General features: G+C 51.6%; 1 protein-coding gene and 1 pseudogene across 1 annotated transcript in view; one reads left to right on the forward strand and one right to left on the reverse strand.

Annotated features, from left to right (window-relative positions):
* The window catches only part of ANO1 (anoctamin 1), a gene marked incomplete in the record, with an annotated part of 236,584 nt that overhangs the window by 180,477 nt on the left and 44,754 nt on the right, over positions 1-11,353 (reverse strand).
* LOC114006667 (histone H2A.V-like) overlaps positions 10,810-11,353 on the forward strand; it is a 1,029-nt pseudogene continuing 485 nt past the window's right edge.

Genomic DNA, 11,353 nt, shown 5'->3' on the forward strand with positions numbered 1-11,353 from the left:
AGCCACAGTCAGCCAGTCCCCCACTCCTGAAGGAGCACCGAAGTGCCCACAGAGGCCTGTGCTATGGCCCATGACCATCACAGCTTTATCCCTAACTGGGCAGAGCTGCAAGAGGCTGGCATGGTTGGCACAGTCCACCCAGAGTGGAAGGTCCTTCCCCCTGGCAGCTCCAGTGGGTTCTTGCCGTCCATCGGGAGTGCTTGGCCCTAGGGCTGTGGGGACACGGAGCCATCGAAGTGGCTGCCGAGGGCTATAAGTGACCAGTTCTGCTCTGAGGTGGGCTGCCTGGGTCTCTCCTTCTCCCATATTCAAGAAGAGTCTTGTCAATCTTGTCTAGTGAGCAGGGCCGGCCTGTGTGCCGTGGGAGAAGGAGCCCCCTTTGAATCTGAAAGAGAGGGAAGCACCCCCGACTGCCCCCACCCCCTGCACTGCAAGCTCCTCTGTGCTTCACCTGCTCTCCAGGCACCCGGGCAAGGGCAGGTGTGTCGAGCACTGAGATTCGTCCAGAGGCGCTGCCGAGGAGACCCAGCACCTTACAGCTTAGAGAGACTGAGCACCTGGCCCAGGCAGGGGGCCCCACCCCAGGACTTGTCAGGACAATGGAGCCGAAGTCCTTTCCTCCTGGCCCCTATACCCATGCTGTCAAGACAGAGAGAGGGCAAGAGTGGCCTCTCTTAGGACAGGATGGGGCAGCTTTGGCTACGGTACAGAGTGGGTCTGGGCAGGGGGCTATGGAGCTGGGTTTAGGGGATTCGAACACGCTGGAGCTGAGGGAGTGTCTTTCAGGAGAGGTGGTTGGGTGAGGCCTTTTAAAATCTCAACACTAGTTGGTCAGGGAGGGGCCGCAGGCCTCTGTGGCAGGGGTAGGGGCAGGGGTATGGGAAGGAGTTGTCACTGGACAGGTACCAGTTCAGGAGTGAGTTCTGTGCCTTCTATTGGACAACAGTGTAGACTGTGAACTTAAAGATCCGGGCTTGACATTTGGACTCACCCCCTAGGAGTTGTGTGACTTGGGGCAAGTCAGTCCACTTCCCTGGGCCTCGGTGTCTCATGTCTAAGTGGAGAGCACCTAGAACCCATGAGGGCCCAGGGTGGTCGGCATGGCTGTTACCTCGCAGCACGCCAAGGGCTGCTCCAGTCCCACCTTCGTGTTTCATCCCTGGCTCTCCCCCGACCCTGCCTCCTGGACTGGACCAGGACCTTGGCCCTCCTGCACTGGTTTCTCTGGTTGAGAAACACCCAATGACCAACTCTGTCCTTGCAGTGTTGTCACGGCCCAGTTTGAGGATTTGCAACGTGACCAAATTCCGAATCCTATATATTTCATAAACTTTCACAAAAACCTAAACAAAGGGAAAGAAGGCAGGGGGCCCTGCTGGGTTCCAGGCGCTCTAGGACATGGGGCTCTTGCACATGCCTGTGCACACACGTATGCACTGTCTACATGCACACTCATGCACACGCGCTGAGGGCCATACGCACCTGCCTTTAATCTCAGTTTAGCACTTCGGAAATGAGAAAGATACTCATAAAATAAACACCAACACCTCAGCACCATCTGTGAATTATCAAAGGTTATTAGGGCTTAATGGGACAAATAAGAACACTTCATTTTGATGCTCAACAGAGTTTAAAGCCTATCTCGCTTCCTTTGGTAATCAGGATTGCTGTTTATTCACATACGTTTCTTCTAGGAGAAATCAGTAATACCTTACATTTTAATGATATCATCTATTTTTTAAGCTAACAAAAGAAAGTACTATTAAAAAAACCCATGAGTGTATTTAACTTAATTATTTTAAAAACAGAGAGGTTCCAAACCCAGATGCCTTAAAATAACATAAATGCCACAATGACATTGCATTTTTCATGGCGTACTTAAAACCGTGGCTTAAGAATGGGCGGCCATGGTGAGAGTTTTCCCAATTTCAATTAAAAGTGAGCAGAAATTCACGTTTTCCCACTAGCCAAAAGAGTGTTACCCAGGAGTCAGAAGTTTACCCAAATCCAAAGCATCCCTGGGATGCCTCCGCGCCCTGCAGATACCACTGCAGAGGGTTTCTGGTTTCATTTTTTTTTCCCCCTGGGGCCAGCAGGTGGCGGTTAAGACTCTGGACTCAACATGGCTGACTGTGGTTCAAGTCCTGGACCCTTCAGCTTGAAAATCACACCAGGTGTGTGTGCATGTGTGCCCAATATCCCAAGAAGAGAATGGAGACGGGCTTGCGACATGGCCACCCCCTTGGAGGGTGATTTCTTACTTTCTGTCTCTCTCTGGTGAGCACATGTGCCCTATGACAACAACAACAAAAAAGATAATAATAATAAAATAATTCCTTCATGCATGATAGCGTATGCATGTATGCATGTGTGTGAGAGTGAAAGAAAGAGGAACACCCACCACAGGGCCTGTCACACCGCCGTCCTCTTCCTCCAATCCTCCAGCCCATCAGACTCCGGGCTCTGGTGAGTCTGCCCAGTGTTTTTCAGGCTGACCAGACCAGGGGTTCCAACTGTGGTCACCACATGGCGTCTGGCTTCTCTCCTGAAGTATATTCATACCACGCCATGGAGCTGGCCCCAAATAGACCTTACTTTGATTTCCAAGTCACAGAAATGGCAACCGTTGCCGATTCAATCACGGGCCTGGGCCTCCCGTGTGGGAGACCCTGCACCGTGCCCGGGAAAACAGTCCCATGTCCATGTGACTCAGGAGTTAGCAGTCGGACTGGTGACAGCACACTCGGTATGTGGCTGTCTGGCAGTGATGAGTACTATGAAGAAAAACAGGACAAGCACTTAGAAAGTGCCTGATGGTGAGGCAGCCCTGCAGCACAGTGGTTACGCCACATCCCACATGGCTGACCATGGTTCGAGTCCTGCTCTGAGCAGCTTGAAAAACATGCTGGGTGCAGTGCTGCATGCTGGAAATCCTGGGGGGATGGAGAAATGGAGGGGAAAGAATCATCTGCGGGGAGTGCTTTCTCTCTCACTCTCTTTGGCAAGTGCACACATCCTCTGGCAAAAAGAAAAAGTGTCTGGTGAGGTGTAATGAGGGGTGTTGCTGTCATGTTTAGGGGGATCAGGGACACCTCGTTGAGGGGACATCCGAGCAGAGGTCTGAATGGGGGAAGGGCCTGAGCCACGTGGAGAACTCATGGAAAAACTGTTCTAGGCAGAGGGCACCGAAGTGCAAACGTCCTGGCGTAGAAACACGCCTGCAGTGTTTGAGGCCCAGGAAGTGGCTAGTGTGACAGGGCGAGTGAGTGCAGGGCATGAGGTAGCACCGTGGGCAGGGCCAGTCCACACAGGGCCTTCGGGGACTGGCAGAGGTGCAGGGGCAGAGCTCGGCCTCACTGTGCAGTCGTGCAGTGCCCTGGTCACAGCGCACTTACTGCTTTGAGAAAGGGACCCTGGCTTCTCGACTAACAGCAGCGGAATATTAGTCACCACCACCACCGCGGTCCTTGTCATTCGTGACCATCCCCCTCATCGCTTTACCTTTTCTTCCTTTTTTTTTTTTTTTCTTTTCTTTCTTTTTGCTATAGGATGTGTGTGTTTGCCAGAGAGAGAAAGAGGGAAATCACCCCACCAGAGGGGATGACCGTGCCACCATCTCTTCTCCTCCATGCTCCTCTTGGGAGTTTGGACACGCATGCCGTGTGCCCCATGTGTGTTTTTCAAGCTGCCAGGTCAGAGACTCGAATCCCACAGTTATGGGATCCAGTGCCTTAAGCCCACTCCCCCTGCCAGCCTCCATTGTGTCATTTTGATCATTATCATCATCGTTATGGTAGCAGATACCAAATCTTTCCTACATGCCAGAGCGGTGCTGAGATTTAGGGTTGCTGTTTCGTTCCCACAGCTCCCCTGGGCTGGGTGTTCTGTTACGATGAGTCTGACACTCAGAGGCGATTTGTTCAAGGTCACTCTCTGGCAGGGATGAGCTGGGCGTGGAACTCAGGTCTGAGGCCAAATCGGGCTCTGTCATGCCACTCCAGCCTGCGCCGCTTCCTGCCCCGCTATGGACAAGCCTTTATTTTATTTATTTGTTCTGTCAAGCCCTCAGTCAACAGGAGGAGCAGACTCGTCAATCCTCGTGAGAGCCAAGCGATGCCCGCCAGGGCCAGGCCATGCCTGCCAGGGCCAGGCCCTCTCCAGGGGAGGCAGCTCAGCTGTGGGACCCGCCCAGCCCTGTCCCCACTGTCAGCGGAACCTGTTTCTGTGCAGAGTGACTGTCCAGAGCAGACAGGGCTCAAACAAGACACTGGGCGTGGTGGTGGCTAAGGACCTGGCATCCCAAGTCTCTGAGCCTCATCAGTGACCTGGGAAGAGGGCCACAAATCCCACCCTCCCAGGACTGGGGCAAAGATGAAAGCAGATGGTGCAATGCCGAGCGCGGACCAGCATGAGAAGCTCCAGGCACCCTAGCTCTGTGACCTCCATCTGAGACACCCCTTGGAGAGGAGCCTTCCTCTATGGGCAGGACCACTCTGGGGCGGGTGGGTCCTCTGTCCTACATCCTCTCCCTGACTCTTGCTGTTGAAGGAGTCGCCACTGCCCCCTCCTAGCCCACGTGGTTTGTGGCAGTAGATACCTCTGGCTACTTGGTCAGCTGTGGCCAGTCACAGCCTGCCACCCTCTAGACCATGGCGACTTGTTTAGTGACGGTCACGGATCTAACTCAGGACAGTCACGGCTAACCATGACATTCCCGCTGGAGGGCCCAGGAGCAAGTGCTCTCTGCCCGCTGGGGCTACACAGGGTAGAGGCCAGGAGCTGTGCCAGCCACATGGCCGCTGAGAGGATCTTCCTAAGGGTGGGCCCAATCCAAAGAACAGCAGAGCCGAGAGATGGAGAGAGATGGAGTATTGGAGACATTGGGCCTCGGGGCCCCTGGATCCAGCTGTGCTTGTAGCTGGTGTTGGGTTTTCTGCCATTTATAATCCAGACACTTCTGAATGGTACAAGTGAGTTGCACTGAACTACCCACATTCTCTTGAGCTCTGGCTGGTGAACCTCACCCTCCAAATTTTTAAAAAAACAATGATTTTATTTTATTCACTGTCATTATTATTTTTTCTTAAGTTGACCAGGGAGAGACAAAAAGAAGGAAAGTGAGAAAGCAAGCTGCCAGGTCCAGGACTTGAACCGCCATCAACCATGCGGGAGTCCAACGGCCTTAACTACCATGCCACCTGCCAGCCCCACCTTTCTTCAGATTGAAAGCAGTCTTCTTTCTCATCTTGCTCTCTGCAACCCTCTCCTTCCTTTGACTCAGTCCACAGTCCCCCTGGGATGGAAACACACACTCCAGTGCGATTCTGGGAAGGAAAGCTGTGTGTGTATTCGGTAATGGAGCCCTTATAATTTTAAGCCATCTAGTGATGGTTTAAATATTTGGCGTTTCTTAAAATAAACTGAGATCTCCTCAGACGGGTCATCTCACAGTCTGAGCATGAGGCTCTAACTCCAAAACCCAGAACAGAACAGAGATTGGCCTCCCCAAGCTCTGACGTTGGCTGCCGCTGCGCCATTTCAGTACTGGGTCCAAACCCACCCAGGAGGAGAAGAAAGTGGCAGATACCCTCCCACCAAAAAAAAAAAAAAAAAAACCAAAAACCAGTCACCTCAGTTTGGGGAAAGCTGCACTCTGCACCTTCCTGGGCGTTCATCGTGCACATGGGCATGGAGAAGCCTCAGACAAGACATGCTCTAAGGACTTGCACTTGACCTGAGCCAGGTGGCATGCCCCCAGCTGGCATGCTCCCAGGGCAAGAGCAGGGTCTATGAAGAGCTGCAGTCCTGGTAAATGGGACGGTGCTGACAGATGGAGGCACTTGGGACGTGCCCTTGCGGGCAGCAGGGGCGTGGAGTCTGGGCATGCGTCTCCCCTCAAGGAGCATGGGTTTCCTGTGGCCGCTCTAAGAAACAGCCACGATCCCAGCGGCTTGATACAACACACATTCATTCCCTGGAATAAGGTCGGGAGTCTGCCAGTCAAGGCAAGGCTGGTTCCTCTGGAGGCTGCAGAGGGGAACCCATTTCGCTGCTTTGTCCAGCTTCTCGAGGCCGCCTGTGCTCCTCAGCTCGCGGCCTCTTCCTCTGTCCCAAAGCCAGCAACGCTTCCCTCTGACCTCTGCTTCCATCCTCACACCTTGGACTCTGACCCACCGCCTCCTCCTCCCCTTCCAAGGGCCTCGTGATCACCAGGAGAGTCCAGCATCCTCCTCCCAGCTCGAGGCCAGCTGATCAGCAGCGGCATCCTTAACCCCCCAGGGTATAATTAGGGGATTCATGTCTTCTAGGGATTACGACGGAAGTGTTTTGAGGGCCGCCGTCCTGCCACCACACCGCAAGGAGTGAACATGTCCCAATCTGGGAAGACACGACTGTAGTAGAGGACCGCCAGGGCCGTGCGTTCAGTAAGCGTTCACTGTGCCAGGCCCTCTCATGGGTACTGGTGAAGCGGCCAACCAAACCAAGTCCCTTTCCTCATGGGATCTTAATTCAAATAAACAGGCTAAAGGGCCAAACCCAACTCGGTAAGTCCCGGAGAGGAGGCCGGGGTCTTGCCAGTCTCTGAGAACCAGTGTGAGGAAACCCTGCCTTTCTCTGGGAGTTCTGCCTCTGTGTGAAATGTCCAAGGGCAGGTCTGGACGGTGGCACAGCAGTGAAACATGACGCTCCGCCAGCAATCCCGCATGGGAAGGTGGCCGGTTCGTGTCCAGAGGCCTCCTGAGTGTACTGGGCATGTGCTGTGATCTGGGGCTGGGGGTGTACTAAAACATCAGGCCCCTATTGGAGATGTTGTCTCTCTGTCTCTGTATCTCTGGTTCTTGGAAGAAAAAAATACACTTTAAAAAGAAGGGGTAGGTAGTGGAGAGGTGGGAAGGAGGTGTTTTTATGAGGAAATGGGTGCTCTGCAGCTTGTGCCTGGTTTCATCAGCTTCTTTTTTCTGACCTTCCAGTCTTTTCTTGGGAGATGTTTCTGCTATAGGGCGTGTGCACTCGCCAGAAAGACAGAGAGAGACAGAGAGATAGAAAGTGAGAAATCACCCCCCAGGGGGGATGGCCACACCACAATCCCTTCTCCTCCATTCTCCTCTCGGGATCTTGGGCACATACGCACACGTGCCTGGCGTGAGTTTAAGCCACCGGGTCTGGGACTCGAACCACAGTTGACTCCATGGGCGTTCAGTGACATAGCCATTACGCTAACTGCTGCTCTCCTGACTTTTCAGTCTTTTCAGGAAATGAGCTCTCGTGTGACGGCAGTTGGGCTTTAAAATACTACGTGCGCTCTTTGGGACTGGGTTCACACACTCTTGATGCTCAGTGTCTTGTGGTGGGAAGCGGAAGGGCTCCTGGCTGGCTGCAGACACGGGCAGAGGGGCTGAGGGGTCGGGGGTGAGACTGGGGGGGCTCGACCTTGCCGGGATCTTGCTTCAGTCTCTGGACATCTGGGTCCCAGGCCTTGTCTAGCTGTGGGCAGTTTGCTAAATCTCACTGCTGGGATTTCTCAGACCATTAACATGGGAACACTGAAGAAGAGGGGGATGAGGAAGTGGATGCACTACAAATAATGAGGCCACTTTAAATGGACCCAGGTTCCGGGAGAGAACGCAAGCTAAGTCCTTCGTTTATTTAAAAATATACTTTATTTTCCATTCTGCTTCTGTCTGTTTAAATTCCTTTAATAGAGCTAAAAATAAAACTCTCCTTATTCTAAAAACTGAAATGTATTTATAGCTTAAAAAAGCAAAACAAGGGGGTGGGTCACCAAAATATAGGTCAAGTAGCACCTGCAGCCATCATGGCTCTTGCTTACAGTGGGGCCCAACAAATATGAGCGGTCTTCGAAGAGTCTGTGGAAGTGAGTGTCATGAAAAACTATGCATGGGGCCTGTGGTGGTTAGGGTGCTGGATCCCACAAGGCTGATTGCTGTTCGAGTCCCAGACTTGGTAGCTTGAAAATTACACAGGATGCATGTGCACCCAAAATTCCAAGGGGAGAATGGAGGAAAAGGGATTGCAGTGTGGCCATCCCCCGGGAGGTAATTTCTCATTTTCCCTTTCTCTGTCTCTCTCCAGTGAGCACACATGCTCTATGACAAAAACTAAAAAACCTAACAAAACAAACAAACAAACAAACAAAAACCTGCACCTAGATAAACTCATATTTTAATCCACTCTGCCATAAACTTTTGGAAGTCCTCTTAAATTTACTGAATCGATGAGCATGCTGACACTTAGAATGAAGCAGAGTCTAAGCCTTAAGTGAGATAACAGTTTTGGGCATGTTTGACAGCACCATCATTTTTCCTGTTGTTTTTTCAGATCAATATCTTTTATCCTGCTGATCATTCTATGGGTGCACAATGACTGAGTACTCGTATGGGAGTCAGGAAGATGAGGGTTCGAATCCCTGCTCTATCTCAGCAGCTTAATGAGTTTGGTAAGTCATTTTACTTCTCTGAAGAATAAATACCGTCCCGTCCCTACGGTGCTGTTCTGGTGTTAACTCATGGCTTGTCTGTCAAAGAAGCACTCAGCACTAAGCCTGGAGCTCAGTACTGCTCAGTGACGGTTAATAATGGTTATGCCATAAAAGAATCAGTAATAACCTGGTCTGACTTCCTAGTAATGTTCACCACTTAGCTAACCACTGCAAAACACCCTCCAAAGAGGCTGCTTGAGCAGATATCTGCCCCAGCTAGGAGACAAGCCCAGGCCATACTGCCTCTCCTGACCACCTCTGCCACCCTGCCAGAGGTCCTAGGGAGCTAGAGATTGGCATAGAGAGAGGAAGAAGGACAAGCAGGGTCATTGAGAGAAGTACAGCCTTACCTCCTCCCCCCAACCCACTAAAGCCACAGCCCAAATCTGGCTGGGCTGGAGGAGGGAGAAAATAATAATTTTCCCCTGTAGTCTCCCATGGGACTAGACATTTTAATTATCCACATGAGACTACATTTTTCTGATTAAAAGTGGTTGGGAAAACTTTTATTATGAGATGGCCAGAAAGGCATAGGGTCTGCCCTGGAGTTACCCAAGGGGCTGGGAAGAGCCAGACCAGACAGTGGTGGGTGGGTAGACTGGCTCTCGGAAACAAAACAGATCAGACCTGATTTATGGTGTTTGCCTATTGCTGTAGTGTAAATACTCCCACCAGGGCTGATTTTAAGCTACTGATGTGATGTCACGGGATGCAGAGTTGGGAAGATAAACACAACTGGCGTGTGTGAGCCAGTGTGAGCTCGTGTGAGCTGTGTGTGCACTCCTAGAGCACAGGTATGAAGGGGCAGAGGGAAAGACAGGGGCCATTTCCTGTTGTACCCTCTGGAGTCCTGCTCTGTCCTAGTGATGGTTTCTCTGTTTTATTTTCCTTCAGAACACACTCCCTCCTCACGTTTTATGCTCACCTTGTGCGTGTGTGCATGTGCGTGCATGTGCATGCGTGTGTTAGATGACAAGGGTAAATGTGTGTACGGGTCTTCTTTCTTTCCTCTGCACTCCAAGGTGAGGACGAGTACGCTGTTCTGATTGCTTCTAAATCCCTCCTGCAGAGGCCTGTCTAGATCTGGCTTAGCACAGGCTCTTGGTATTTGTTGACTGAGTGAATAAACAAATGAATGGGACACCTCCTCCAAAAAGCCCTCTCTGGCTCCCAGGCTAGGATAGGTCCCCTAAGACATGCTTGCACAACACCATGGACTTTGCAGCACTTACTGCAACAGCATTTTAACAATTCTGTGGGTGCTGGACATGAAGGCTGTGCTGGAGGAAAGCTCCTTTGCAGCAGAGCCCACAGCTGCCTCTTTCAGCTGTCTGTTTATGGCCACATCCCGTGTTGAGCCCCATGCCCAGCACTTGGCAGGCTCTCAACTGATATCCCCAAGCAGATGAACAGGTGCATAGTTAATGCACAGTGTCTTGTTAGCATCAACTCAGTTTGAGGCTCAAGTATATTCTTTAGTCCTTCCCCTACTCTATGGTATTGATCAGATGGGCCAGGTTTTGCTGCTGTAACAAACAAGCCCCCACCTCTCTTACAGTGCTTTGTTTTTCACTTGTATTACTAATGTAACGGGGGAAGACCACGCCACAATCCCTTCTCCTCCATTCTCCTCTCTGGATTTTGGGCATGCATGCACATGTGCCTGGCATGTTTTTCAAGTTGCCAAGTCTCCAGGACTTAAACTGCAGAGTTGGCTATGCGGATTCGGCAGCTTAACCACCATGCCAACTGCTAGCCCCATAAAGTTTATTTATTTATTTCAGAGAGAGAGAGAGAGAAAGCAAGGAGAAGGAGAGACAGGACAGTCCCAATAGGGTTTTCACACCATGAACCACCCTCAGCCTCAGGCAACTGGGTTCATGGGGACATGTCTGGTGTGCACAGGGAGATCTTGGGATGAGAACCTGGGACTTTCCCATGTGGCTTCAGCATCGCAGAGTGTGGCATCTCTGGTGTACCTGGTGCCAAGGACATGGAGCATCTGAACGTCCTGTCCTGACAGTGCTGTGGGAGCGACAACTGGAACAGCTGTTTTGGAAAATAGAAACCTCACCTACCAGAGCTGAAACCACGCATCTCTAGGGCCCAAAAGTCTACTCCCAGCATGACCCCACAGAGCTGCTTGCATATGTTCGCCCAAAGACCTGCATGAGAACAACCCAAGTAGCATGGTCCCCAATAGCCCCAAACACCTGCCGGCCCATCAGCAGTGGAATGGGTAGGTCGTGTGGCAGGTTCACAAATGCAACCGGATTCAGCAGTGACTGTGAATGCAACGACAGACCATCATGGATGATGCTCACAAGCATAAGGTGGGTAAGGGGTCGGACACCAACAGAATACCCTGGGGCTGGCCCTGCAGCTGGTTGGGGAGCTGGATCCCACATGGCTGGGATTTAAAAGAAGGAATGGAAAACAACTGTGGACACCTGAGACAGTGTGGGAGGAGGGTGGGAAATGGCAGAGGGTGAGAAATAGGGGGAAATATATATATATACATATATATATGAAACTAGAAGTGGAAAATTATTGACGATAACATGTTATGATTAAGTTACTATGCAGCATCTTCTGGATGGGAAATTACATTTTGTATGCTGTGACAATGCTCAGTGAATAAATGTAAATTAATTAATTTAAAAAGTAAGAAATAAGGGGCTGTGAGAACGGCAGCGGCGGCGCGGGTGGCGGCGCAGGCGGCAGCGGGAGGGCGCGCAGCCGAGCGGAGGCAGAGTCAGCGCCGAGATCAGGGCTGGAGGCAAAGCTGGAAAGGACAGTGGGAAGGCCAAGGCTAAAGCAGTGTCTCGCTCACAGAGAGCTGGGCTGCAGCTT

Source organism: Tupaia chinensis, unplaced genomic scaffold (assembly GCF_000334495.1).
Source record: "Tupaia chinensis unplaced genomic scaffold, TupChi_1.0 Scaffold149501_1, whole genome shotgun sequence".
In the NCBI taxonomy this organism is placed as follows: domain Eukaryota; kingdom Metazoa; phylum Chordata; class Mammalia; order Scandentia; family Tupaiidae; genus Tupaia; species Tupaia belangeri.